The sequence below is a fragment of the Balaenoptera physalus genome (assembly GCF_965194825.1).
Source record: "Balaenoptera physalus genome assembly, chromosome: 14".
NCBI lineage: Eukaryota > Metazoa > Chordata > Mammalia > Artiodactyla > Balaenopteridae > Balaenoptera > Balaenoptera physalus.
Genome location: NC_138893.1, coordinates 24,599,964 through 24,626,560, shown reverse-complemented (window position 1 = coordinate 24,626,560; position 26,597 = coordinate 24,599,964). Strand labels below are relative to the sequence as shown.

Here is a 26,597-nt window from a genome sequence, read left to right as displayed (position 1 = left end):
CAGTTGATCCTTAATAGGAAAAAAAAAGGAAGAGCAGTCTATAGTTGTACCCTGAATAGGAGTTCATATTATTTTGCCTTGAGACTGCAGCCTCCTGCAGAGGATGAATCACCAGGCACCTTGCAAACAGCTGAGACTCTGGTTTTGAAAGGATCCCTCCAGGCATGGGTGGGCCAGCCTGGGGGATGGGCCGGTTCCGGGGACTTGGGGCTATTGTATCCAAGGCCGCTGAGAGCAGCTCTCAGGTGTGGGACCTGCAGATAGGTGAGCCCTCCCCTACCTGATATTGAAATAAGGATTAAAAGCTTTTGTGTCCACTGGCAACTTGAAACCCCATAGGCAGAGGCAGCATCCAAATGACGCCTTCCATTTCTGTGGGAGGTGAGGAGGCCTCGTGCAGCCTCACGGGCAGATCTAGCTCCCTGCGTGGTCACTGGGCAAAGCAGCGGACACGGACACGCTTTGCGATGGACAAAATCAAAACCTGACTATATTAGGACTCAGGCTGAGCAGACATGATTACATATATTTGTAAGGTCTTAGGGAATGACCAGTAATTTAATGTTTGCAAGGACACCCCCGAACCTCGTGGTGGAAATGCGGTACATGCAGTAAATCTATGTTCACGTCACTCTGTCCCCACACAGAGGTGTTTAATTGGTTTACAGGACCGTCTCCGTTTTAAAATGTTTTGAAGTATTTGTAGTTAAAATGTTCCAATATTCAAAATGCATACATGTGGTCAAGCAAAAGTCCTGTTTCTAAATGAGGGTGTTGGTGACCTGAAGGCTGAGCTTGGAAGCTCCCACCTTCAAGAACCCCTCCCTTCCCTGTACACACACACTTTCTGTGGCCACTTTTCCTTAGCACCTTAAGGGCCTCTGTAAAGAATGGTGTTTAATAGTACAAAATTTCCCAGAATTAAAAAAAAAATTGAAATATAGTTGATTTACAATGGTGTGTTAATTTCTGCTGTACAACAAAGTGACTCAGTTATACATATATATCTTCTCTTTCATATTCTTTTCCATGATGGTTTATCACAGGATATTGAATAGAGTTCCCTGTGCTATACAGTAGGACCTTGTTGTTTATCCATTCTATATATAAGAGTTTGTACCTGCTAATCGCTAACTCCCAATCCACCCCTCCCCCACCCGCCTCCCCCTTGGCAACCACAAGTCTGTTCTCTATGTCCGTGAGTCTGTTTCTGTTTCGTAGATAAGTTCCTTTGTGCCATATTTTAGATTCCACATATAAGCGATATCATATGGTATTTGTCTTTCTCTGTCTGACTTACTTCACTCAACGTGACAATCTCTAGGTCCATCCATGTTGCTGCAAATGGCATTATTTTGCTCTTTCTTATGGCTAATAGTCCATTGTATACATATACCGCATCTTCTTTAACCAGTGTTCTGTCGATGGACATTTAGGTTGCCTCCGTGTCAAAATTTCCCAGAATTAACCATCAAGACAGCCAGTGTGATAAGTAATCACACATGGGCTGAGCCCAGGGCTCTGCTGGACCCACACCACGGTCCCTAATCCCAGGCAGCGGCACCTGACAGCCGGGAGTCTGTGCTGGGCGCCCTGGGGGCTGAGGGAGGGGGGGCACCCTGCCCACAGCGAATGGGGGACCCTGGGCTGCCCGGCGGAGGGGGTCCTGCCACGAGGTGAAGCCTGACCCGTGACTAGATCGTCTGCCCTGCGACTTGGGGGCAGAGGGGACCCTCCCAAACCTGTTTCTACCAGGCAAGGTGCTACCTGACCCAGGAGCCGCGGCTCCCACTTGCCATCACAAATGCAGGGATCTTCTTCTTCTCCGTCTTGATGTCTAGGATATTTTCAAAACTGTTTATGTTAAATATTAACAACAGCCTCACTAGGGTTTTGCCTCGTGCTGTAGCTGCAATTTCGCTGTTATTTAGGCTAATTAATGTACCACGCTTCGGTCCTTAAACCGAGAACTGTGCTTACATGATTCTCCTGAGCCTGATACGAATGTCTTTATAGATGGAAACGCTTCTCCCATGGAAGTGGAGGCTGGAAGGCAGCGGCAAATCGGTTTTGCAGGTGGTAGCTCACCTCTCACGCCCCACGGCTTACAATCTAGGTCCTGATCCAGCAGCAGAGAAGCTGGGGCCCTGCGAGCCCACAGGTGTGTCCCATCTTGCTGAGCAATGCCGGGGCACCCGCTATAATCACGGAAGCCTTTTCTAAGTTGCCCCCTTTCTGGCCACGGCCCTGATGTTTATCCCAGAGTCGTGGGCTTCCCTGCTCACCCGTGGAATTATTCAAACAAGCCCATCACACGCTCCACAGGGACCGAGGGGCTCCCGCCCTCCTGTTAGGATGGAGCCCCTTCCAGGGCCCCGGCTGTGAGAGGCAGCCCCAGGCATCCCTGCTCTGGCAGGCGGTTCCTCCTGCCTGGGCTCGGTGACAAATAAATGAATTAATGGCTGTCCATCTCCTCAGGTGTCACGCTTTCAGCTGTCCCCATAACCCCGGGCCAGCAATCCCTCCCTCCCTCGCCAGCGGGGGAAGAGGAAGCCATCAGAAACAACGCCGGCTGCTTCTGGCCGAGGGAAGTCAGACCCCAAGCTCAGGGCCCACGTGATGAAAATGCCCTGCGAAGGGGACCTTCAGCCCTGTCCAGTGCAGGTCAGCTGAGCGACATCCTTTCCCAGTCCTGGTCCAAACTAAGTACAACTCCTTCAGTTCCCACTTGGAAAAAAAGATCCCGGTTTCTCTGGGGTCCTTTTCCTTTGTGATGAGCACGCATCTGGGGCGGGGGGTGGGCACCGTGCCCGTCTGCCTGCTTGGCCACGTCCCGTCGCAGTCTGCAGAGCGGAATCTCTCTGCATGAATCCTACGCGTTATTCCTTTACGTTCCCTTCCACGCTTTGCTACTAAACTCGTCCTGTTGCCCATCTTCTCGGTCCTTCTCTTAACCAGGGACTTGCTTTCAGACTCAGAGGACGGCAGGCAGAAGCTCCCACCTGAGCGAGCACTGAGAGCCTGCACATGTGGGGTCACAGCTCCGGCACGAACTCCCAGCGTCCTCACCGCTCCCCCGGGTCCGTGGCGCCCACCGCCGGGCACTGACCCGCTGTCCCTGCAGCTCAGGAGCAGGTGTGGCTCCGTGGCCCTGAGGCTGTCTCCCTTGGCGTGTGGGACATCCTCTCTACAAGGTGGGGTTTAGTTCGGGAGATGCCGTTGCCCCTCGGGCTCTGCGATGGCCCCATGGCGGGAGGCTGGGCTCCTCCCGGGAGGAGGGGTCTCTGGACCCCGAGCACATGCTCCTCTGCGGGCTTCCTGTCTGGCTCTCCTTCCCTCAGTCTCTGCGCTAAGGGCTCCGCCGCTGCCTTTGGGTCACCTGAGTGCTCTGTTTGTGCCTCTCCCAGGAGGGTTTGCTTGTAGAATCCCTCATGTGGCAGATTTTATTTTTGAAATTTGGTTGCAGCAATGTCTCCCATCACATTTGCTCTTCTGTACTGTGGCTTTGCCAGGCCCCCGACTAGGAGCGGAGTCTGGTGCCCCCGAGTCTCCCCTGGAATCTGGGTGGGTTTACCCACTTGCTTTGCACCAATAGAGCAGGGCGTCGGTTACCACGAAAGAAATACGGCATCTCAGGCAAGCACGCTGTGAAAAGTGCAAGCCACACGAGAGGTTCTGCTCTAAAGATGCGACTCCACGTGGGGAGAGACAGAGACAGAGGGACAGAGACAGGCACACACACATCAAGGGGCGCCGCTCAGGCCCCAGCTGACACCCCTTGAAGCAGAGAAAACACACCCAGCCAAGCCCACCCCATGTTCTTGACTCACAAAACTGTTCAAAAAATGCAAGTGTTGTTTTAGATCCCTAAGTTTTAAGACGGCTTCTCATGCAGCAATAAATAATTACAATACATATACTCACAATAGCACAGATATTTGAAGTTTGAAAATAATTATTAGCATTTCCCCTGCCTTATCCATTTATCCGGGGGAATAGTTTTCACATTCTCAGTAATAACTGTTTCAGAAAGGAACACTTCAGAGACAAATGTTCGGTTCCTTAGAGGGAAATAAAGATATGATAAAGGATACAAAACGCTGCCTGTCAGAACCATCACTCTTGGAGCTGAGAAACCATCAGAGGTCATCCACGTTGTCAAGTTGGGTCTTGTGGGCCCCCAAGTCCACCAGAGATGCGTCAGCGACGCTCTCCCCCAACCCCGGCACCGACCCTGACTGCCGTGGGGCAGTGTCCCACCGCCATTCCTGTCTTCTGCTAGGGTCCTTGAGAGGTTTTAGGTGTAAGCGTTTCTTCTATGTCCAGTTTTGAAAACCACTAACCTCGTTGCCCACATTTCATGGTTAAGCCCTTTATATTCCCGATGGGAATAAAGACTAACCATAGTGTGAAAACTGCAACGGGACAGTATAATTCAGACCGTGGAGGCCTGGCCAAAATCCCACGCCCTTTCTCCATGTCACGTGGCTCTTCCTTGTGACCACGGTGACCACTGACAGGTGTGCACACCCCTGGGAACCTGAGGCCAGGCTCTCACCTAGCCAGGTGCCCCCGTCCAGCTTCATGGGACTTACCTCACCTTGCCTCATGGAAACTGTCCGAGCACAAGGGTAAAGCAGCGTTCAGAGGTGGCCGTGACTGCGTATCCAGAACTGCCCTTGCTTAGCTAATTCGAACTAACGTGCTTCACTCCAAGAGCGCCTGGCTAAGACTGGCTTGTGTCAATGTTCCTTTAAAGGAGACACTGACCAGCAGCAGGGCTGTACATTCAGGAACTGGAGAGGTTAACTACCGTATGTAGGAAAATGCTGTGTGGACATAAGCTTTTTATTGGTGAGCCCTTAGGAATCCCCTCTGTGCTTCAGGAATGCTGAGAAAGGGGTCTCCAAATGGAGCATAACCTTCGTCTGAGACAGGAACTGACAACACCTGCAACTTTATTCTCGGATGCCTGCCCATGGTCCCCGAACCAAAGTCCCTTTGGTGGGAAGTCCCATTCTTTCTTTGGAGACCAGGGAAAACCCACTGTGTGGTCCCTTTCGGACCCCACGACCCAGACCCTCATCACAGTGTTGGCGGCTAAGATGAGCCCATATCTGAGTTCTGCCTGCTAGATGCCTAAAGGGAGGGTCCTGGGACTCATGTGCAACTTGTCAAAGGAAAGTAGGTTTCCGAAGAGAAGAGCTGACCACGAAGACAAACTAGAACGTGCAGAGAAACTTACACATTAAATGAAAATGGGGGGGGATACGCAATAATTCAACTTCTAGAGATTGAGTTCCACATTATGGTAATACATGATCCCTTCCGAAAATGAAACATGGGAAGCCCTTACACTGGTAATTTAGCCGATCTACAGATCAAGTAAAAGTATAGAATCATGCTTTCCTTCTTCAGCACTTCCTTGGACCACAAATACTCTGATCGATGCATAAAAGCTGGCTTTCACTTACATACTTCTGTAAATATTTTCCATGCTACATAGTTTTATGCTGACATCAGTACCCTGCATTATCAGTAAAAAAATAAATAAGGGGTTTTTAGAAATTGCTTAAGTTATGAAATTTAGTCCAAGTCCTTAGGGAAATAAATTGGGTTACGTCCAACAAATTAAAGATGATCGATAGTTAATTTCAAGGGCATATTTAGTCAATTTCATTCAACTGGGCTCTGATGAAATATGCAATATTATTCCATGTTGCCCAACTTTTGCATAACCTCTGTTTCAATGTTTAAGTCTTCCATAACTACTTTTGTTTTAATTACTTCTTATAAAGGGTAATTCGTTATATTTTAATATTTATCTTTAAATTTAAAATGTCTCATCTAAATTGCTACTAGGTAGAAAATAACTTCCCTTTATTTTCCTTTCTAAGCCTATATTTTCCAAGAAATCAAATGAAATAACTTGAGTCATCAGTCTCAATTTACTTTAAGAAACTTTAAACAGCAAAAATGAAAAGTCATAGATATTGTTTTTCATATTAATTTGCAAGTAAATGATACTATCAGTTTATTGCTTATTGTTTAGGGAAAGGTAATCTTATAAAAGCCAAGGGAAATTTAAATCAAAGCCAGCTACAGCTAAGCTGCTCCTCTAAAATCTTCCATCATTTATATTCAGAAATACTGTTTATCCCTCGCTGAAGCTTGATAGGAGTGTCTAGTCTTTGCAGGTTAGCCTTCTGTGGCCAGTCCTGCCCGACCTTTTCTTGCTCCTGGACCACCTTTGTCCTCGGCTCTGGGGACTATGGATCCTCGGTCACTGGCGGGGCTTTGTGCTCACAGAGACGGTTGGAATATTGTAGCTGTGTGTGACCTCTGGGCCCACGAACGCCATCCTGGAGCCCAGGAAGTTCATGTTGGAGCCCATGGAATTGGCGGCCCCTGGACGGAGGGGCCGGGAGCCCAGCCCGAGGCTGCCCTCCCTGCTCAAACTTGCTCAGGTCTGAGATCACACACGTGTCACGTCATCGCCGTCCTGGTAGCGATGGCTGAGTTTACTGACTGCTCACTCCACATCATTGCTCAGCATCTAGCCATCATCCCGTACCCTCAGAGCAGCTGGGGGAGGGGGATATGATCCCCTCCTGGGAAAGATGCGAGGTGTGAGAACACAGGGCCCGCACGCCTCGGAGCGAGCCTTGGCCCAAGCCTGCCATTTCCAGAAGCAGCCTCCTAAACCGAAGTCTGCTTTGCAGGTGAGATGCTGAGGTGGGGACTGCCAGGGGCTCTGAGGCTCAGAGCTCGAGGGGGGGGCGTGGCCCTACATTCTTATGGGTGAGGCTCACACAAGCAACAGGATGGAAATCGGCTGTCGTCAGTTGTTGGGACTTTCCACCGTAGAGCCTGTAACCCCCGTGGCTGACCCCTGACTGTCCTGTTCTGAAGACCCTGCCTCTCCCTGTCCCGAGCCCCCATGGAGTCACCGCTGTGAGCCAGGCCCCCATCCAGGCACGGGGACACCCGGTTACTGAAACAACCCTCGTGTTCGAATCCTACTCAACCAGATCCAGACACCACCCACGCCGGGCACTTTTCACGGCAGCGCTCCGAGACCCAGCGCTGGGAGCCAGTAGGGAGATCTCCCGGGAGGTGAGGGAAGCAGCGCCCTCCGCCTGCTCGGCCAGGCCTGGCAAGCCTTCACCGGCCACGCTTCCCAGCCTGGATCACCCCCAGGGCCCCTCTGCAGCCCCCGAAACACAAAGCATCTTTCACAAGGTGTGTCACTGAGCTGATCATTTCCCTGTAGGTTACCTTGGTGACAGGAGTATCCTTCTTAACTGAGATAGTTGTTGTTTTATTAAAAGCAACATGATGACAGTAGAACCTAAAATTCACTTTGCCACTAGCCTGCACCAAGTCAGGCATCAACATTTCAGAACAAAGACTATGTGAGTTCCCGTACGGGAGTGGGAAAGACAGACGGGCTTAATTCAGAGTGTGCTGGCAGCGGGCACCGAAACACGTAGACCAGTCTCCACAGACCAGACACGCGCTGCCCACGCGGCAGCAGGGGTAGGATGATGCGACGGGGCCTCTGGGACAGACCTGGCTGCCAGGGGAGCGCCGCCGCCCAGGAGAGAGCAGGAGTCCGGGCTCTGTTCCTGCCAAACGTGGTTGGTGAGGGTGTCGGCACTGCTCTAGGAAATGCAGAGGCTCCCTTCGTGTCGGTTGCATCCAAGATGACACGCGTCTGTTCACGCAGGGGCCTCGCTGGCAGGACCACGTGAGCCAGAGCCCCACGCTGGCTGAGCAGGAGATGAGGGATGGGGCAGAGGACGCCTGGGGGCCGGCGGGGCTGCAGAAGCTTCACCTCGCGGTGAAATTATATTGTTCTGTTTAAAACCCCCATTATATTCATAATTCAGGTACTGTTTATGGGCACCCAACCAGCTTCGCAGACAAGCAAGTGCTGGTGCGAGCGGAGTTTGGCTCTACGTGGCCTCCGGGAATTATCCCTCACGCAGGTGGGAAAGCTGGGGCCAGAAGGGTCTGCACACTCCTGGCCGCCACCGAGGGGTCAGCAGGGTGGGAGCTCGTGCCTGTGGCGTGGGGTCCCAAGCTCAGGCCTCCTGCCCACAGCAGGTGAGAGATGAATGAAGCTCTTCAGATCCTGCGGTGGGACCGGCCCTAAGCATCGACACCTCTCTTGGCAAATACACCTCAAAACTTCATCCCAGTAGTCTCCTGGCACCGAGGCTGGCAAGCTTGCAGTTCTGCCGCTCTCAGGAGGCGCTCCGCGGCCACCCCACACCCCGCAGTCTCTTCTTATACTAGAGCTCTGTGTGCCTGAGTGTATGTGTATGTAAACACGAGAGCACACGGTGTGCCTGTGTATTTGTATGTGAGTTGTGTGCGTGTGTCTCCCCACCAGAAGCAAAACTCTAGGAGGTGAGGACAATAGGATGTCGCCAGTCTCGCTCAGCACGACTCTGCAGATAGAAGGCGTTTGGTAGGCATTCATTATTTAAAATATAATGCCTTCTGCAGAAAGAGTCTAGATTACTTTCATAATGTCCAGATTTATGTTTAGAAAACAAGAAAATTGTTGGTTGCCAAGGAAACTACTTTTTGAAAATCATCAATAAAAGCTAATGGCACAAGATAGTCTTCTTTGTTTGGATGGAAAATTACCCACTTCCCCAAACTGGAGGAAACACACACACACACACACACACACACACACACACACACTCTCTCATAAACCACAGACATGGTGTTGCATTCATGTACAAATGTACCAATGAGATCTCTTTTTTAAAAAAACCATATTAAAATATGCTATAAGCTAGGAGCAGATTTAAGAAGAGGGCACAGAACAGGAGTGACTGCTCTCTCTAGTAACCCAGCAGGCTGCCTGTCTGCCATTCCCAGCCCCCAGACTTCACATAACTGGACAAATATGGCAAAATCAAAACTACAAAATGCAGCTTATTGAAAACACCATCAGGATTTTCTGTGTGAATTAACTATTTGATTCTAAAGTTTACGTGGAAGTGCAAAGAGTTAAGGATGGGCGATGAGGAAAATAAAGAATTAAAAAAAAAAATCTGAGGTATTTACATTACTGAATATTAAGACATATTACCAAGCAAGAGTTTTAAAGACAATGCAGTGTAGACACAGAGACAGAAATGCTGATAGAACCCGGACGCAGACCTCAACTTACCTGGTCACCTAATTTATAACAAAGATGAAACTGCAACAAAGACCAAAAAAAGGCTGGTCATTTTCGAAAGTAGCGATGGGTCCACTGATATCTCCAAGAGGAAAAACAAATCTTGATCCATACGTCATACTATCCACAAAAAAAACAATAATAAGCCCCAAATAGATCTGAAATTTAATGGTGAAAGATAAGACAATAAAGCGTTCAGAAGATAACATTGGAAAAATCTTCAAGACTATGGAGTAGGCAAAGAGTTCTTAAAATGAAACAATAATCATTTCCCATAAAGGAGAAACTTGATCAATTAGACTACATTGAAATAAAAACTTTCCATTGTCAAAAAACTCCACTAAGAAGGTGGAGAGGCCGGCTGCAGTGTAAGGGAAGAGATTCACACTACCTATAATATGAAGAATGTCTCCTGGTTAGAATACTCCTACAAGTCAATAAGAAAAATATAGATAGACCAATTTAAAAAATGGACCAGGTACTTTACAAAAATGATTATCCAAGTTGACATTGATGGGACTTCCCTGGCAGTCCAGTGGTTGGGACTTCACCTTCCAATGCAGGAGGTGCAGGTTTGATCCCTGGTCAGGGAGCTAAGATCCCACATGCCTTGTGGCCAAAAAACCAAAACATAAAACAGAAGCAATATTGTAACAAATTCAATAAAGATTTTTTAAATGGTCCACATCAAAAAAAAAAAAAGAATGTATTTCAATTAAAAAAAAATTGACATTGAGCATGAAAAAGTGTTCAATGCTACTACTCATCAGGAGATGCAAATTAGAACCACTGTGGGACAGCAAACACCCCCGCAAGGAAGGCTGTGGGTAGAGTCAGAAATAGCAAAGGTCAGGGAAAATCTGAGGCTCTGGGGTCTTGGTAATTCCTGGATGGAGAGTGAATTGGTGTCACAGCTTTGCAGAGGAGTCTGGTTTGTCTATGGAAGTGACATCCTGAGATTCTCAGGTATTCAGCAGACAGAAATGTGTGCACGTGTTTGCCCGAGGCATGCACGGTCACAGCAGCTCTCTCCAGCACACCCCCAAACTGGAAACAGCCCAAACATCCACTGGCAGCAGAAGGGCTGGATAAGCTGTGCCACAAACAGGCAACGGGAGACCCGGCATCGAAGAGAAGAACGTTACAACTGCCCACCTCCACTTGGACAGACCCACACACGTAACGTCCAGTGAAGGAGGCCAGGTGCAAAATGGACAGACTGTGGTTGGTGGCCACACACTTCCTGACACTCATCCATCAGTAGGTGGGAGTCGATGCCCATCCCTTCGAGTCTCCACGGGCTACTGACTGCTTTCACCAAAATGGCACAGCAAGATCAACACCCGTGACTTCCGGGGCCAGTCCGCAAAAGGACATGCAGCTCCCGCCTTGTTCACAGGAGCCCTGCAACTCAGTTATCTGCTGCCAAGTAACAAAACCCGCCAAACTTCGTGGGTAAAACAACAGCCGTCGTATATGCTCACGGATCAGGGGGTCGGGATTTGGGACAAGCAGAGTGAAGATGGCCTGTCTTCCCCTGGGAAGGTGTCAAAGGCTGCTGTGAGTCAAATGGCCAAGGCCGGAGCAGCTGGGGCTGGGGAGCCAGTTACAACACAGCTTCTTTGTCCACGTGCCTGGGCCGAGATGCCGGGGAGGTGGGCTCAGCGGGGGCCGTCATCAGAGCACCTGTGCACAGCCTGCCAGCATGGCTATCTCAGGTGGTCAGCCTTCGTACAGGCAGCAGTAGAGGGTGGGTATGACCTGTGATCCCATTTATACAAAGCCTGACAGCGTGCAAAATTAATTATGATGGCCTAGACTGTAGTAACCCTGGGCAGGGGGGGGCGGGGGGGTGCGTTGGCTGTAGTGATGGGAATGGGTATGGCTGGGGCTTCTGGGTATGGGCAATATTTAGTTTTGTGATCTGGATCCTACAGGTATAATCTACTTCTGAAAAGTCTTCATGCTGTTTGCTTATGCTTTATGCATTCTTCTATATCCATGTTATACTTTCATAAATATCCCATCAATAAACTATGCCATTTATTTAGTGCTTGGTGTGTACTACACCCTGTGTTGGTGGTACTCTGTGTTACCCCATTTAATCTTACCGTGATTCTGTCAGAGACCATGACTGCAGACAGAAGAAGTGTCTTGTCCAAGCTTTCCCAGCTCTTAGTGCCATTGGGATCCTGACCAGTGCCATTGATCCCATTTCCTGGCTCTTAAGCATGACTTATATTGTTTTTAAAAATGAGCGCTCTAAGCCATTAAATAAGCAATCAAGAAAATATCTAATAAAATGGAAAACGCACATCATCAAGTCTCAACCTCACCAGAAATCAAAGAAATTTAAATTCAAATGATGAGGACATATTTTTCTTTCTTATCGAATTGGCAATAATTATGAACATGATATTGTCTATATTTGGAAGGTTTATGGGGAAATTCTTACACCTTGCTAGCTGGGATGTAAATTGTTGCAAATGTCTTGTGAATATTTGACAAATTGGTATTAAATATTTAAATGTACATAGCCTTTAACCTAGAAATTCCAATTCGACTGATCTCTCCTAAGAATAATGGGGCGATTGCACAAAATCGAGGCTGCAAGATCATTTATCATAATGTATTACAGTAGACAAATAAAAGAAAAAAAAAGAAAAGTAGGAAGGAAGGAGAGAGAGGGGAGAGAGGGAATAGAAAAGGTTAAAAAGCCCCTAAGAATGGATTCATTACATAAATTATGGAACATTCATTACATACCTAGAATGTAGTATTAATCATTGTGTAGAATTATGTATGTATTTGTGTGTACATGCACATACACGTAGCTGACTTTGCAATAGCATAATCAATATAATCCACTTTATAAATATATGTGAACATTTATGTGCAGAACAGTGAAAGGCCCTATTCCAAAAGGTGAATAGAGAGTTTTGGGGAGGGTTAGTAGCATTATGCATTTTTGTATTGTCAATGTTTTTATAGTGAACATATGTTTATACATGTGTATATTCTCTTTGCAATAATTTGTGAAGAAGTAGCAATATGAAAAATGCATACAAAATCATGCCAAATGCACGAGTAGGGCTCATGGTCAAATGCACGAGTAGGGCTCATGGTCAAATGCACGAGCAGGGCTCATGGTCAAATGCACGAGTAGGGCTCATGGTCAAATGCACAAGTAGGGCTCATGGTGACATGTTCAGAATGATGGCAGCTGTGTGGTGCTCACCCAGGGAAAAAGACAAAAGAGATAGTGACTGCAGCAAGATGACAGGATAACTTTTTAACCTATTTTCATATTTTGTAATTTCACATGATTTTTGAATACAGAAATGTAAAAGTAAAAAAAAATTAAAACCCCCTGTTAACTTGGAACTTAAGCCATATGTGTAAAGCTGGAGTTCAGTGATGTGGCCTATTTCCCTTAATGAGAATTCGCCCTGGTCCACAGATGAAGCCCCACCAAAGGGGAAGGGTCTCCCAGCATGGCTGGAGGGGGCAGAGCTGGATTCTGAAGCGGGGGTGGGGGTGGCGACCCCTCTGGGTGCTGTTCACAGCGGGACGTCTGCTTTCTCTGCCCATAGGGTGGGCTCATGGGCCCTTGTGACATGGGGCCCACTGCTCAGGGGTCTCCACCCCCAGCCCCGAGTCCCCGCCTGCAGCAACAGTGACCTCTACAACAGCCCAACGACCCTGTCACTGCTGCCCAAGAGCTTCCTGGGGCCCAGACTGCATCCCTGACCCACCCCACCCCCTGTGTGGGTGGCATTCCACCCGCTCCGCCCTCCCAGCCCCACCCCCTTCCCCACAGACCCTGGCCTGTCGCCCACCTCCTCTCAGTGGGCTGCTCGTGCTCATCTGGGCCCACAGGCTCCTGTTACTTCCAAAGGGGAGACCAGCTTCCCTGGCTCTTCCCCTCCCTGCCCCCACAGACACACTTTGCACAAGCACACACAACCACACCCCTGCGTGCACACTCTCACTCCTTCCCCACACACCTGCGCTTGCTCACTTGCATGAAGCATGTGGGATCTTATCTCCCCGACCAGGGATCGAACCCGCAACCCCCATGTTGGAAGGCGAAGTCTTAACCACTGGTCTGCCGGGGAAGTCCCTCTACTTCTTGATTTATTCACCCTGCTTCCTGCCTCCCCCTCCCTCCAAGGCTGCATCAGAAAATTCCCAAAGGGTGTATAGTACAGCTCCCCTGATGGAAATAAGGGGAAGGAAATAAGGGGACCATCCCCTGATGGTCTTCAATTTTCAGACCTGGTCCCAGAGCATGATCAAACGCTACTTTTGCACGAGCTAGATCTGCTGAAAAGCAAGCCAGTCCTACGTAAGAGGTACAGCTCTGGAGAAAACACAAACTTCTTTTGTACCATCCTGGTGCAATGAAGACAAAGGCGTCTCGAGCCTTATTGGATTCCGTAAGGCAATGAGAACTCCAGTCCTATTTCTATGATAAGTAGGTCAGTTGTGCAAATTAGGCATTACTTTGGGTTTAAAACAGGCTCCTGCCACATAGGTATTAACAGAGTCTTTGGGTGTGACCATAAATTTGGACTGCATTCTAATTGTTACCCTGTGTACTCAGGGTTTCTTTCTGTTTCAGTAATTGCTTCCTAATTATCTTCCAGTTGCTAAAGAACACTTAGTTTATCAAACAGAATTTTCTGAAGCACCTCCTGAAGGCACTGTCAACACTTGATTCTGATTGCTATCACCCAGCAGAAATGAGTCATCAACCCCAGTCACTCCCGTGAAACATGCTGGGTCTGATAGACACGTCTCAAAGTGACACCAAGCAGGCAGAAGCCTGGCCCGGTGGTGGCAGGGAGCTGAGGCCCACACTGGCCCCAGCAACGGGGCTGTTCCACAGGGGTGAGTCAGAGCAGCTGGCGGCACTTCCGTTTAAGCCTGGACTTGTTAAGCCCTGGAAGTCCTCATTCTGTCCTAAAAACAAGACGAAGATGAACAAAGGGAACACTGATGACTTTTCTTGGACCCGTCAGAGAACTGAGGTTGCAGGCAAACTTCCACCCCAAAAACTGGGGAGAGGGGTGAATCCAGAGGGTCAGGGAAAGTCAGAAAGCTCAACGTGCTGGAACAGAGAGTGTGGGGGCCACAACTGTAGGAGGATTTAATGGTCATTTTGATGAATTTCTGGAGGCTGAGCGTGGTTTAGTGTGAAAGTGAGAAACCCCTGGGGCTAGAGCTTTAGGGGGCGGCCCATCTCCAGGAACCCTACCAAGTTCTTACAGCGAAGGGCCAAGGAAAAAACCCCCTCACGGCTCTGGCAGGGGAGAAGGGAAAGTAACCATTCAGAAATAGGCCCAGAGTGCTGTCCCTGAAAAAAGAGAAACGAGTTCACCAAAGTCTTACTCCCTGTGGGCGGAGGGTGATTAGCCTGTCCCAGCCCCATCTTCTTTCCTGTCTCACCTGGGTGGAGGGAAGCAAAAATAAATAGATACATAAATAACCAAAAAATGACCCCAAAACCCCCCAAAACTTGTGAAAATCAAGTCCAGGGTCACAGGCCCAGTAAGGGATTAAATTTAATATAAGTTTATAAAATGCTTCCCTTCCTTTTCCCTTCCCTCCATATCAATGGGGCTCCAGCATCAAAACAGTAGATCCTTATAATAGAGCTGAAAGGCACAGACTCTATTTAAGAAGGATTTCCTAGGGAAACCCAAACACAACAGGAGAGACAAAAACAGGACATTTGAAAACAGTTCCACACATGGCAGATGGTAATCTAACTAAATCAATCATCCCCCCAAATATAAAGTATACAATAAATACCCATGATTCCACACAGACACAGATAAATGCTTGAACGAATTAATAAACGGGGACCAGACCAATGTCCCATGCAGAATAGTTCCAGACGATTTATGTGGCATAAATCTCCGCCTGTGTGTGAGCTCTACTGCTGACCTCCGCATAACATGGACAGTGTGGAAAGGTGGGGAGAAACACAGTCCCTCCCCCTCAGTTGACCCTTTCTGTGTCCACAAGTTCTACTCATTGTCCAGACGAAGCACACCCAACCCTCAGCATCTGGGAATAACACTCAGGGGAGGCACGGTTGTCATCATTTAGAAGTAAGGTGGTTCCTAGTTTAGGCATCTTAGCTCTACAGTAACACGCATGTGATTCTGATCAGGTTCTAGCCATTCCTGTAGAGGACTGTCTAATACATCCCTGGAGGCTGAGAGCCACCCCTGCACACGTGCACACACTCTTGCATCCTTCTCACCCGACTGCCATAGGCTCCAGAATAGTCTGGGCGCAGGACAAAGACTATGGCTCCTTTTTAAAAATTTGAAGTCATGAACTCAAGGTGTCCTTAATGAACATGACGTGGATATAGATCCCTCTTAGTGTATTTGGAAGTTGATGCTTTCAACACTGATGCCCTAATGGGAGACAGAGAAGCGAGCCCTTGACTAACAGGAGGCACTTCTAAGGATAAGCCTCAGGAGGATCAAAGGGGCCCCGAACACTGGAGACCGAACCTCTGGTTTAAGCTCTTGAACTTGGGGCCGATTACACGCTCTTTCCAGACAGCTGTTCCCTGAGAGCTGCGGGGGCTTCAGATGGGCTCTGCTCGGCTCACCAGGGTCTGCCCTAAATGGCACCTCTTCCTCACTCCGTTGGGCTGGTGGGGCTGATCTGAACCTGCCGAGAAACCAGCCTCCACGCAGAACAAGCTGAGAGCGAAGTTTAGGAGCCGCAGGTCCCCAATTCCGTGTGAAACGTGGAGTGATGATTAGCTGAGAAAAAAGCAAGAAACACGGAATACCTGCAAACCTACATTTCCCCCGAGAAGCACAGCCTTCAAACGGTTTGAAAGAAAAGCCAACAAGCCTTTGAAAAGAACGCAGAAAGGACCCTCTCCCTTCAGTCCCCTCCCGCAAGCCGACCTGCACCCCTGAGATCACAGGCACGGCTCTGCCTTCCAGCGTCTCACCTCCCATGCTGGCGTCCTACTGGGGCTGGGGCCCCCCCTGGGGACAGCCGTCACATAGGATGACCTTTCAGTGACGAGGGGTGTGCTGAGTGCAGTAACTGCTCCGTAAGAATGTAGGGATTCTCAGCATGTCATTCTATGATTCTTTTTCCCCCATCAAAATGTTGCTTTTATAACCCAAGGTAAATGCTCATCATGTCGTGACTTTGGTTTCCGAGCTGCGCTGCCCCCATCCTGCTGGTCCTGGGGGCTCCTGCGGGAGCAGCCCCCTGAAACCGGCATCCCACGTCCTGCTGCCTGGTGGCAGCGCCTGAACGAAAGCTCTTCTCTGCAGACGGGAAATTCCAATTTCACCCACGTAAAGGCTACTTTTGTAAAAGTAGGCTTTGCAACGGCCCTAAAAAAGGCTTGAATTTGCACAGCAAGAAAATGGATAATCCCACAAACCCCGGGCTCCCCATCTCGAGGCTGCTTGGTTGATTTTCTCTGGATCAGGCGCACAGCTGGCCTCCCTCCTCACTGGACGGTGGCCCTTCAGGTCTCCTGGGGTCGTGGGATGGAGGCTGAGCCGCAGTGACGCATGCTCAGCCGCGGTGGGACAGCCCCACCCAGATGCAGGTCAGGACGTGGCCAACACGAGCTCACACCTGCTGGGCAGATGGCCACCGGCCACCCGTCCACAGCGGGGCCATTCCCAGCGACCCGAGCCCCGGACACAGAGAAAGCTGCAGAGGATCTCTGTCCTCAGGACACGTTAAAGCAAAGCCAACCACACCAGTGAGGGAGAGTGAATCACGCACTAAGGTTGGCCAGGGAAACCCTCTGTATCCCCACCTTTTTCCTTAAATACAATAGAAGGGTGTGCTTGGTGAGCGGTTACCACTAACGCCCCTCTGAGAGCAGCAAGGACGGGGGCGGGGCACGGACAACCTGAGGCTGTGGGTACAGATGGGCCCCGCACACTCCGACCGCGCCCCGCACACGGGGGCTTCACTGTCCCTACATGAGGCTGGTCCCCGGACCACCCTGGGGGCGTGAGGGGCCCTGGGCTCTGATTCCCCACACACAGCCCTCGCCGTCGCTCCCTCCACTCCGGCCAGCCTCTGGGGCGGCCCCACCCCACCTGGCTGGCCATTCCACGGGCTCCCCATCACCACCTTTCACCTGAGGGGACCGGTATTCTCTTTGGGGTCTTCCCTTGGGCTCCCCAGAAGTGGCCCCGGGGCAGGTGTGGGCGCCCGTGGGTACTTTGGGAGGGGATCCCAGGACCCCTGAGGGGAGTGGGGCGTGAGACAGGGCAGGAAGAGGTGAGCCCGGAGCAGGCCGCTGGGCCGGGTACAGCTGCAGGCAGGGTCAGGATGCTGGGCCCCAGTGGTGGTGGATCATAGGTCATAGGTCAGGGCCTGGGAAGCATTTTCTGTGCGGCCAGATTGTTCACACTTTAGGCTTGCAGGCTACAGGGTCTTGGTGGCAACTACTCAGTTCTCTTCTAGAGTGAAAGCAGCTGTGCCTGAAGGAATGGTGTGACCGTGTTCCAATAAAACTTTATTTAGGGACTAGGCGGTGTTGCAGAAACTAACACACCATTGTAAAGCAATTATACTCCAATAAAGATGCTTAAAAAAAAAATAAGGGAAATAAAAGAAACTAGGCCGCGGGCCAGATGTGCTCCGTGGGCTGCAGTGTGCTGCCCTGGTGTGGAATATGCCTCAGTTTTCTCACCGAGGGACAAGGGGGCTAGCGGGCTCATCCACCGACTGCCTTAGGTTCCCACATGGACCTCCAGAAAGCCATCTGAGACCCCGCCCCTAAATCCTCCCCATCGTCCCTCAACGGATGCGACCTGGAGCTTGAGTTCCTCCCTCCAAGGTGCCCGGGAAGTGTCCAGCCTGAAGGACCAATGCTGCCCTTTGAGTGCGGCGGACACAGTCTTTAAGTGTGAGATTCAGGGGCAGTCCCATGCATGGTGGTCCCTAAAAGATGTGTCCACATTCTAATACCGGAACCTGTGACCTTATTTAGAGAAAAGGTTTTTGCAGACAAAATTAGTTACGGACCTCCAGATGCGATCATCCCGCATTAGGGTGGCCCTAAGGCCAGTGACAGCATCCTTATGAGACACAGACCCAGAGCAGGAGGCCCTGTGAAGTTGGAGGGCAGAGATTAGGGTGATGTGGTCACAGCTCAGGAGCCGACTGGAGCCGCCAGGAGGGGGAAGAGGATGAGGGACCCTTCCCTGGAGCCTCCGAGGAAGCACAGCCCTGCCAGCACCTCGAGTTCAGACTTCAGGTCTCCAGCCTGTGAGAGAATTGCTCCTGGACCAAGAGCTGGGAGGTCGGGGCCCTGGGGTGCCCCTGCGTGGGGAGACGGGCTCTGGTGTGTGAGTCCGTTCCCAAATCCACACTGAAGTCACCACCAGCCACCCCATCTGTGAGCCACGCCCCATCAGGCAAACATAATTCCCATCGGGGAGACTCAACCCGTGGCCTGGAGATGAGCATTTCCCTACTTTCCTCTCACTTTCTGTTTTTCTGAGTGTGTTCACCAAAAACCTATGCAAATAAATTTGCAACTCATTGTGACTTTAAAAAGTGTATTTAAGCCTATCTGGGCAGGAGCTTGGAGGAAAAAAATTACCCTAGAAGAATGCTAGTCATACACTTGAAATAACCTTCCTATCCTGAGATGTGGTGACAGAACAAGAGGGGAGAGACACTGCTGGACCAAATATTTTGGAGGGAAAAAAATGAAGCTTCCATGTCAATCTCCAGCCCGTCCGTAAATGGCATGAAGCTATCTCGGAGATGGAGGATGGCAGTGAATCAGCTGACATCTGTAAATACTGCTGAACTTACTTTTTCGAATCCTGTGTTTCCTACAGGCAGGAGGAAGCTTCATTCGCCACGGGCCAGCTCTGAGCAGACAAGAATACTGGGCGCCAGGCTGCCCGCTCCCCGCGCACAGACTCTTTCTGGAGCCCCGATGGCTAACGACCTTCGTTTCCTAGCTCCACTCGGGGAGCACGCTTCATTTTTGGATTCTTCAGCAGAAAGACCAACAAGATCGGACCTTCATTTATTCACAATAATTGCTGTTTTCTTTGGGAGGTTTCGAGACTACAGGAACTCTATTAATTCAGACACCTGATTGGTGTTTCTGTGGGTACATCTGTGGTGCTTGCCTGCTTATTGCACTGGAGTCTTTTCCATATCTGTACTGTGGCTTTCCCAAGGCTCTGAGGCCTCCGGGTGAGGACTGGCCATTCCTTAAACAATACCCATATCTAGAAGGCAGTGCACACCCCTTTCATTCAACAGATTTTCCCGAGTGTCTAAGACTGTGTATTCCTTCAACAAATGTTTATCATCACCTGCGATGTGTCAGGCACTGTTCAAGGCTCCAGGGTTGTAACTGTGTATCAAAGACCACTCTTGAACATTCCCCGAATGTCCCTACCCCAGGGCCTTTGCACTCACCTCCCTGGGGCTGCAGGGCTTGCTGCCTTCTCCCTGCACCTGCCCTCTTCTTTAGAATCCCCTGTGCCCACATCTTACTCTAATTTCTTTAACAACACTATCTCTGAGGAAGCACCAACAGGTTAGATGTAGGGTAAGAAAGAGAAGGTGGCCCCGGGCGAGACCAGACTGTAGGTGCAGCTCCAGCCTGGCTCGTCAGGAGGATGGGGAGGCTTCCTGGTGATCAGGCGGTGACCACTTAACTCGCGGAAGGTGGGAAAGTTCTTTGTAAGGACCCTTGTGATTACTGGGCTCATCTGGATAATCCGGGATAATCTCCCCTTTTGAAGATTCTTAATCTTAAATCCCATTTGCCAAGTCCCATTTGCCGTATGTGGTAACAGTCGCAGGTTAGGGGATTAGGACACGGACATTTTGGGGGAGCCGTTATTCTGCCTGCTGCACCATCCTCTTCCTCCCCGACCCTCGGATCTAGGAAGGCTTCCCTCTCCTGGGGGCCAGGAGAGGTGCTCTTATATTTGTGTCCTTCCCACTCCAGGATTCCCTGTAAAAATCTCCAGGGTGCACTTTTCCATGCCTGATCCCTTATATATCAGGCCAGCTTAGTTCTGAGTGACTGAGCCCCAGGAATTCCTAGAAAACGTTTTCTCCCAATAAAGCTTGGCTTCTGAAAACCAAAAGTGATGGTGGATATATGCCTTCATTCATTTGTCCAAACCCATAGAATGTACAGCACCGAGAGTGAACCCTGATGTAAACTACAGACTTGGGTGACGACGTGTCTGTCGGTGTAGGTTTCTTGATTGAAACCAACATACCGTTACGGTGGGGGTGACGCTCACCGGGGTGTCTGTGCTGGTGTGGGGGAGGGGACTCTCCGCCTTCCACTCAGTTTTGCTGTGAACCTACAGCTGCTTTAAAAAAATAACGTTTATTAATGAAAAAAATCAAAAGTGCTTGTTTTCGGGGCTTTGTCATAGTCTGGGTTTAAAAAAAAAATGCTTTTAACTCTTAGACACAACTATTTTGTTCTAGATGGTGGCCCTCTTGCCCTGAATCAGGGAGTACATTTACCACGTGTAATCCAGGGATGTTCGGACGTTACTGGCAATAAAGACAACTTAATTTAACAGGAAGACAGTGTTATCACCGCAGTCAGCCCACGTGAGCCTCCCACGTGAGAGACCGCAGGCTCCTGCAGGTACGCCTGGTCCTTGGCATCCCCGAGTCTCCACGACGCCGGCAAGGAATTCCTTGGTTGTGTCATTGGGAACTTCTCCACAGCTGGGTGATTATGTCTGGTCCCTGATGTCTTGTCTTTAATGAGTAATGGTTGCTCTCTAGTAAGAGATGTAGCTCAGGACGTGTTAATTTCTCAGTCCTGTCCTTGCAAATAAAGTAGAACAATTGCAGCTGCCCGCCAGTGAGCGGTGAGAAATAAACACGTCCTTGCTGAATTGCCTCTAAAGCGGATCATCTATAGCAGAGACACCATCAGGTCCAGACTTGGTTTCCAGATGACGTTAAGCTGAGTTGTAGGAGGAGGAGACTTTGCACGTGGTGTCTGAACTGAGGTCCAGCCCCCTCCTGCCTTTCGTCCTCCACAGAAGCCTCAGGGAACAGGGCACACCTGCTCCAGAGGGAGGAAGCCTTCAGCAAGTGTGTATGCGTAAATGTCCACACCGTCTGCCCTTGGACGTGGTCACAGTGTGAGGCTCGGGCCACAGCCGACGTGAGAAGGGGCAGAAGACACAGGGCCGCCGTTTCTCTTGCCAGCTGGAGAGGCTGCCCCTTCAGCAGACAGCAGCGTGCCCAAGGACGTGCCCGCCACATGGGGACGCGTGCTCGGCACCTCCCATGCCTCTCTCTCCATCCCCCGAGAGGCAGCATAAGTGGCTGTGGAGCCCACGTCATGGAGATGCTCCCGGGAGAGGCTGGACCTGGCATCCAGTCTTTGCCATACCCAAACTTTGTGCCTCCACCCCTGCCCCTGACATCCCTGCATGACATAGGGATTTGTCCCAAGTGACAGAACCAGGACTGGAATGCCCAGGTCAGAGAAGGAGGCTCTAACCCCAGGCTGGCTTCCAGGGCATGGCCAGATGCCAGGAGGGTCAGGCTTTGCACAGCACGGCTGCAGGACGGCTGCCCAACTCCAATCCAGAAATCATAAAACTAGCTTTAAAACAGCATTGCCAGTGTGTCAGACATATTAGCAAGCCCTGGATTCATTCTCAGACAAGGAAACAATTTCAGAATTTTCTTTGACACAAACTAACTTGTATTTTATAACATTCTCAACTTCTGATATTTAAATTGAAAAAGACATCTAAAAAATCCTTTTACACATTGCATGAATTTCCAAATAAATTTACATGTTGCATTCACTTCCAAAATACCTCAAATGCTGCATTCTTATACCGATGTCATACTTTTTATAAGAAAATTAGCAGGTTCTTCTTGGGCAATCAACACTCCTTGGCTCACTTTTTAAACTACAATGCCAATCCTTTTACAGAAATCAGCTCAGGAAGGTTTCTGACAGAACAGCCACGGCTATAGGTTTTGGGAGGTTTTGGGACCCACCAGGTTCGTCTGCATGTTCTCGAGTGTGAGGGGCTGCATGGCCAGGATTAAATGCCTTCATCCAGAGTCTGACACAGGCTTCTGGAGATGCTCAGAATCTCCTGGTAATTTACTGGCGCCTTGTTGCCTGGGTGTTTGTCTGTTTTCATTCCTCAAACCGGCAGCACTTCTTTTCATAAATTAGATCAAAGCATCTTTCAGAAGATACTGAAAACTGATGAGGGTTGATAGGCCTCTTTGGAATTGCCTGACTTACTTTCCTAGAATCAAGAGCCGTGAATCAATCTGAGACTTGCGTGTGAGAAAACCCCTGGGGAGAGTCTCTCATGGATCACTGCCTTCATTGTGACTTGTAATTTATAGATTTCGAAGTAGATGATTATTTTAACAGATTATCATGTACAGAGGTACTTAGACTCACAGGATAGAACTTCAAGTTCGCTGGGCTCAGACTTGATTTAGTTGACTATTCGGGATACATACCAAGTTTCCCTCAAAATATTTATTTTTTTAAAATAAATTTATTAATTTATTTATTTTTGGCTGTGTTGGGTTTTCGTTTCTGTGCTAGGGCTTTCTCTAGTTGCGGCAAGTGGGGGCCACTCTTCATCGCGGTGCGCGGGCCTCTCACTATCGCGGCCTCTCTTGTTGCGGAGCACAGGCTCCAGACGCGCAGGCTCAGTAGTTGTGGCTCAATGGGCCTAGTTGCTCCGCGGCATGTGGGATCTTCCCAGACCAGGGCTCGAACCCGTGTCCCCTGCATTGCCAGGCAGATTCTCAACCACTGCGCCACCAGGGAAGCCCCAAAATATTTTTATGTTTTAATTTTTTAAAGGAAATCTCCAAGTCAAAAAAGACAACGCAGTTTGCCAATAACGAGAAATAATGGCAATGAAAGTCACCACTCATCACTCCATTCTAAGGAGGATGAGAACCCCATTTCACTGATAAATTTCTATGAGTCTCTAGTATCCAAGGAACTTACATACTATTTCTTTAAAAAAATTTTCTTTTGCTGAAGTATAGTTGATTTATAATATCATATTAGTTTCAGGTGTGCAACATGGTGATTCAATACTTTTATACATTATATTCCATTTAACGTTATTACAAAACTATGGCTATATTTCACTGTGCTGTATAATATATCCTTGTTGCTTACCTATTTTATACACAGACTTGCATTCTATTCTAATCTTCATGACAAATTTGACGTTTATTTGCCCCAAGTTGCACACAAGGCTGGGGTTTAGTGAAGAAAGGACAAAAAAGGACTTGTGACTCATGGTCACTTACTAACCACAGTGACGTTGGTCACTGGGACGCACACCTACATTTAAAACTGGGGCACATCTGCCCGTCTTCTTCAGAAAAAAAAATGTCTGTTCAGGTGCTTTGCCCATGTTCACAGCTGGATGTTGTGTCTTTTTGCTGTTGAGTTGTACGAGTTCCTTAGCTATTTTAGCTATTAACCCCGTATCACGTATGTGGTTTGCAAGTATCTTCTCCCACACCATAGGGTTGTCTTTTAATTTTGCTGATGGTTTCCTTTGCTGTGCAGACATTTTTAGTTTGATGTAGTCCCACTTCTTTATTTTTGCTTTTGTTGCCTTTGCTTTTGATGTCAAGTCCAAAAAAACATTTCCAAGACCAATATAAAGGAACTTATTCCCTATATTTTCTTCTAGGAGTTTTATAGTTTTAGGTCTTACTTTTAAGTCTTGGATCCATTTTAAAAAAAGAAGGAAATCCTGCCATTTGTGACAACATGGGTAAACCTGGAGGACATTATGCTAAGTGAAATAAACCAGACACAGAAAGACAAATATTGCATGATATCACTTATATGTGGAATCTAACAAGTTGAATTTAGAGAAACAGAGGGTAGAATGGTGGTGACCAGGGGCTGGAGGAGGGGGGAAATGGGGAGATATTGGTCAAAGGGTACAAACTTTCAGTTCTAAGATGAATAAACTCTAGAAATCTAATGTACAGCATGGTGACTATCATTAATAATAATGTGTACTCACAATTTTCTAAGAGAGTAGATCCTAAGTGATCTCACCACACAATAAAAGGTAACTTTGTGGAGTGATGGATGTGTTAATGAATTTGATTTTGAGAATCGTTTCACAATATACGCATATGTCAAGGCACTGTGTTTACACCTTAAATATAAATAATTTATTTGTCAATCATAACTCAATAAAGCTGGGAAAAACCAAAATTGGGTCACAAAGAAACAACACGTCAGCGACAAGCAGGTGAATTAGTTTGCCAAGGCCGCTGTAACACAATACTGCCTCCCAGTCCTGGGGTCTGGAAATCGAGATCAAGGTGTCGGCAGGGCCGGTTCCCCCGAGGCCTCTCTCCTTGGCTGGTAGATGACCACCACCTCCCTGTGTCCTCACATGGTCTTCCCTCTGTGTGTCTGTGTCCAAATTTCCTCTTCGTATAAGGACACCAGTCATACTGGATTAGGGCCACCCTCATGACTTCATTTTACCTTAATCCCCTCTTTAAAGACCTTCTCTCTAAATGCAGTCACATTCAGAGGTACTGGTGGTTAGGGCTTCAACATATGAATTTTGGGGGGAACACAGTTCAGCCCATAATAGCAGGTGAGCAAGTTAACATCTTTTAGAATGGAGGAAAGCATTTTTGTATTTAAATGGTGGACTATCTCTCAGCACGCTTAAACAGAGCTGAGTGACATTTGAACTGGTCCACTTCAGTGTCCTGGAATGTTAGAGCCAGAGGGGACCTTTCAGATCTGGGTCTGAGCATCTTACCCCAGAGATGAGACCCAGGGCCCAGGGAGGCCAGCTGACTAGTCCCAGGTCACAGAGCAAGGCGATGACTGAGGAGGGTGGAGTTCTCACCCCAATGTCCTGTCGCCACAGAGAGGCCTCTAGATTCACAGGGCTGGAATCATTCAGTCTTAAGCACCTAGTTGTACGGCGTCCTTGCTGTATCACAATCCACTGCCCGGTGGTGGCTTCTTCCTGCTTGGTCCCGCCGAGGTGTCAGCGACACCCCCAAGGGCAGTAGGTTGTATTTCTTGTCTCGGCCCCAGGAGAGAGAGGACTGGCCCTGCCCTCCTATTCCCAGGGGAGGGCCCCCATTTTTGGAGGGTGGCAGGGCCCCGTAGCAGGGAGCACAGGGCATCAGCCAGTCCCTGGAGCTGCCGTCTTTACAGGAGCAGTGTTCTCAGACAGAGGGACGTCGGACACAAGGATGGTATGTTCTCCAAAGTTCTGTTCAGGGCCGTCCTGAGGGCTGCCCGCAGGTGAGACCTGGGCCCACTGGAAGCATCCATCTCTGAATCAGAGCCAACAATGTCCAAGGCCTCTGTGTACCAGACCCTGTTCTAGAAGCTTCCACCATGGTGATTCATTTTCTCTCCCAGCAACCCTATGAGGGAGGTGTAGCTGCTACAGATTGTGTGTCACGGCTGCACAAGGTGACCAGCTTCCAACCTGGGCCGTCCGACTCTCAAATACAAATCCCTGCCACTCCTGATCTCTTACAAGATTTTACAGGTTTGTCCCTGACTATTTCGAACTGTTCAGAATGACCTTTACCCTGACATATTTTGGCTTTTGAACTTATGGGCCTTTAGTAAAAGTGAAAATCAATCATTATTTACTCATGTAAATGATTTTTATTTCAATCATTTGGAATGAAATTCCAGATTTCAGTCAAATGTGCCACATGTTTAAAATAAATTGATAAGCTGGAGAATGTTTTAAATGTATTTATCCATTCCTTATTTTCAAACAATGAATTTATGAAAATGGATTATGCTTTAATGAAGCTAAGAATTATTTTAAACAGATTTTCTTTTTTAAAATTTGAGCATAAGTAGGTTTACAAGATTCTAGTACTGTTTTCTGGCTTTACTGATCAAATAGTTTTGCTAGTTGTAGTTTTATTTAGGGTGCTATCTTTACTCAGAGATTTACTGATTGTCTTAAAATTTCCAGGAGTATTTGGAATATCAAAAGTTATCCTTTTGGGCCCTGTTTACATCAACTTCAGAAAAGATACTTCATTTCTGGCAACAACAGATATACTGTGACAATCCTCCTGATGGAAATAATTATAAAAGTGTGTGTGTGTGCACTTAATTCCTATAGAGAGGTGGGGACCACTTATTGCAGGCAGGACTTGAGGAGGTATGACCCTGGAGAGGAGGCACACACAAGAGGTGAGCTTCACATCTACCTGGATATATTCCCTGGGATGTGTTCCATTCCAAAGGATGGAGTTGGGGAGGGGGAGGGGATGGGATGTAGGTAGAGCTCCAAGCAGAAAGCAAAACATTTACTAGGCTGAGGAGACA

The 26,597-nt window shown here is 48.7% G+C and overlaps 2 long non-coding RNA genes across 2 annotated transcripts in view; one reads left to right on the top strand and one right to left on the bottom strand.

The window, feature by feature from the left end:
* The window catches only part of LOC309642162, a 360,711-nt gene extending 336,020 nt beyond the window's left edge, over positions 1-24,691 (top strand). The window contains exon 4 of the long non-coding RNA XR_014253014.1: positions 20,702-24,691. This is a non-coding gene — a long non-coding RNA (uncharacterized lncRNA). The remainder of the gene's footprint in view (positions 1-20,701) is intronic.
* Positions 1-26,597, bottom strand: part of LOC309642169 — a 998,009-nt gene that overhangs the window by 374,140 nt on the left and 597,272 nt on the right. The gene's annotated exons all lie outside the window — the stretch shown is intronic.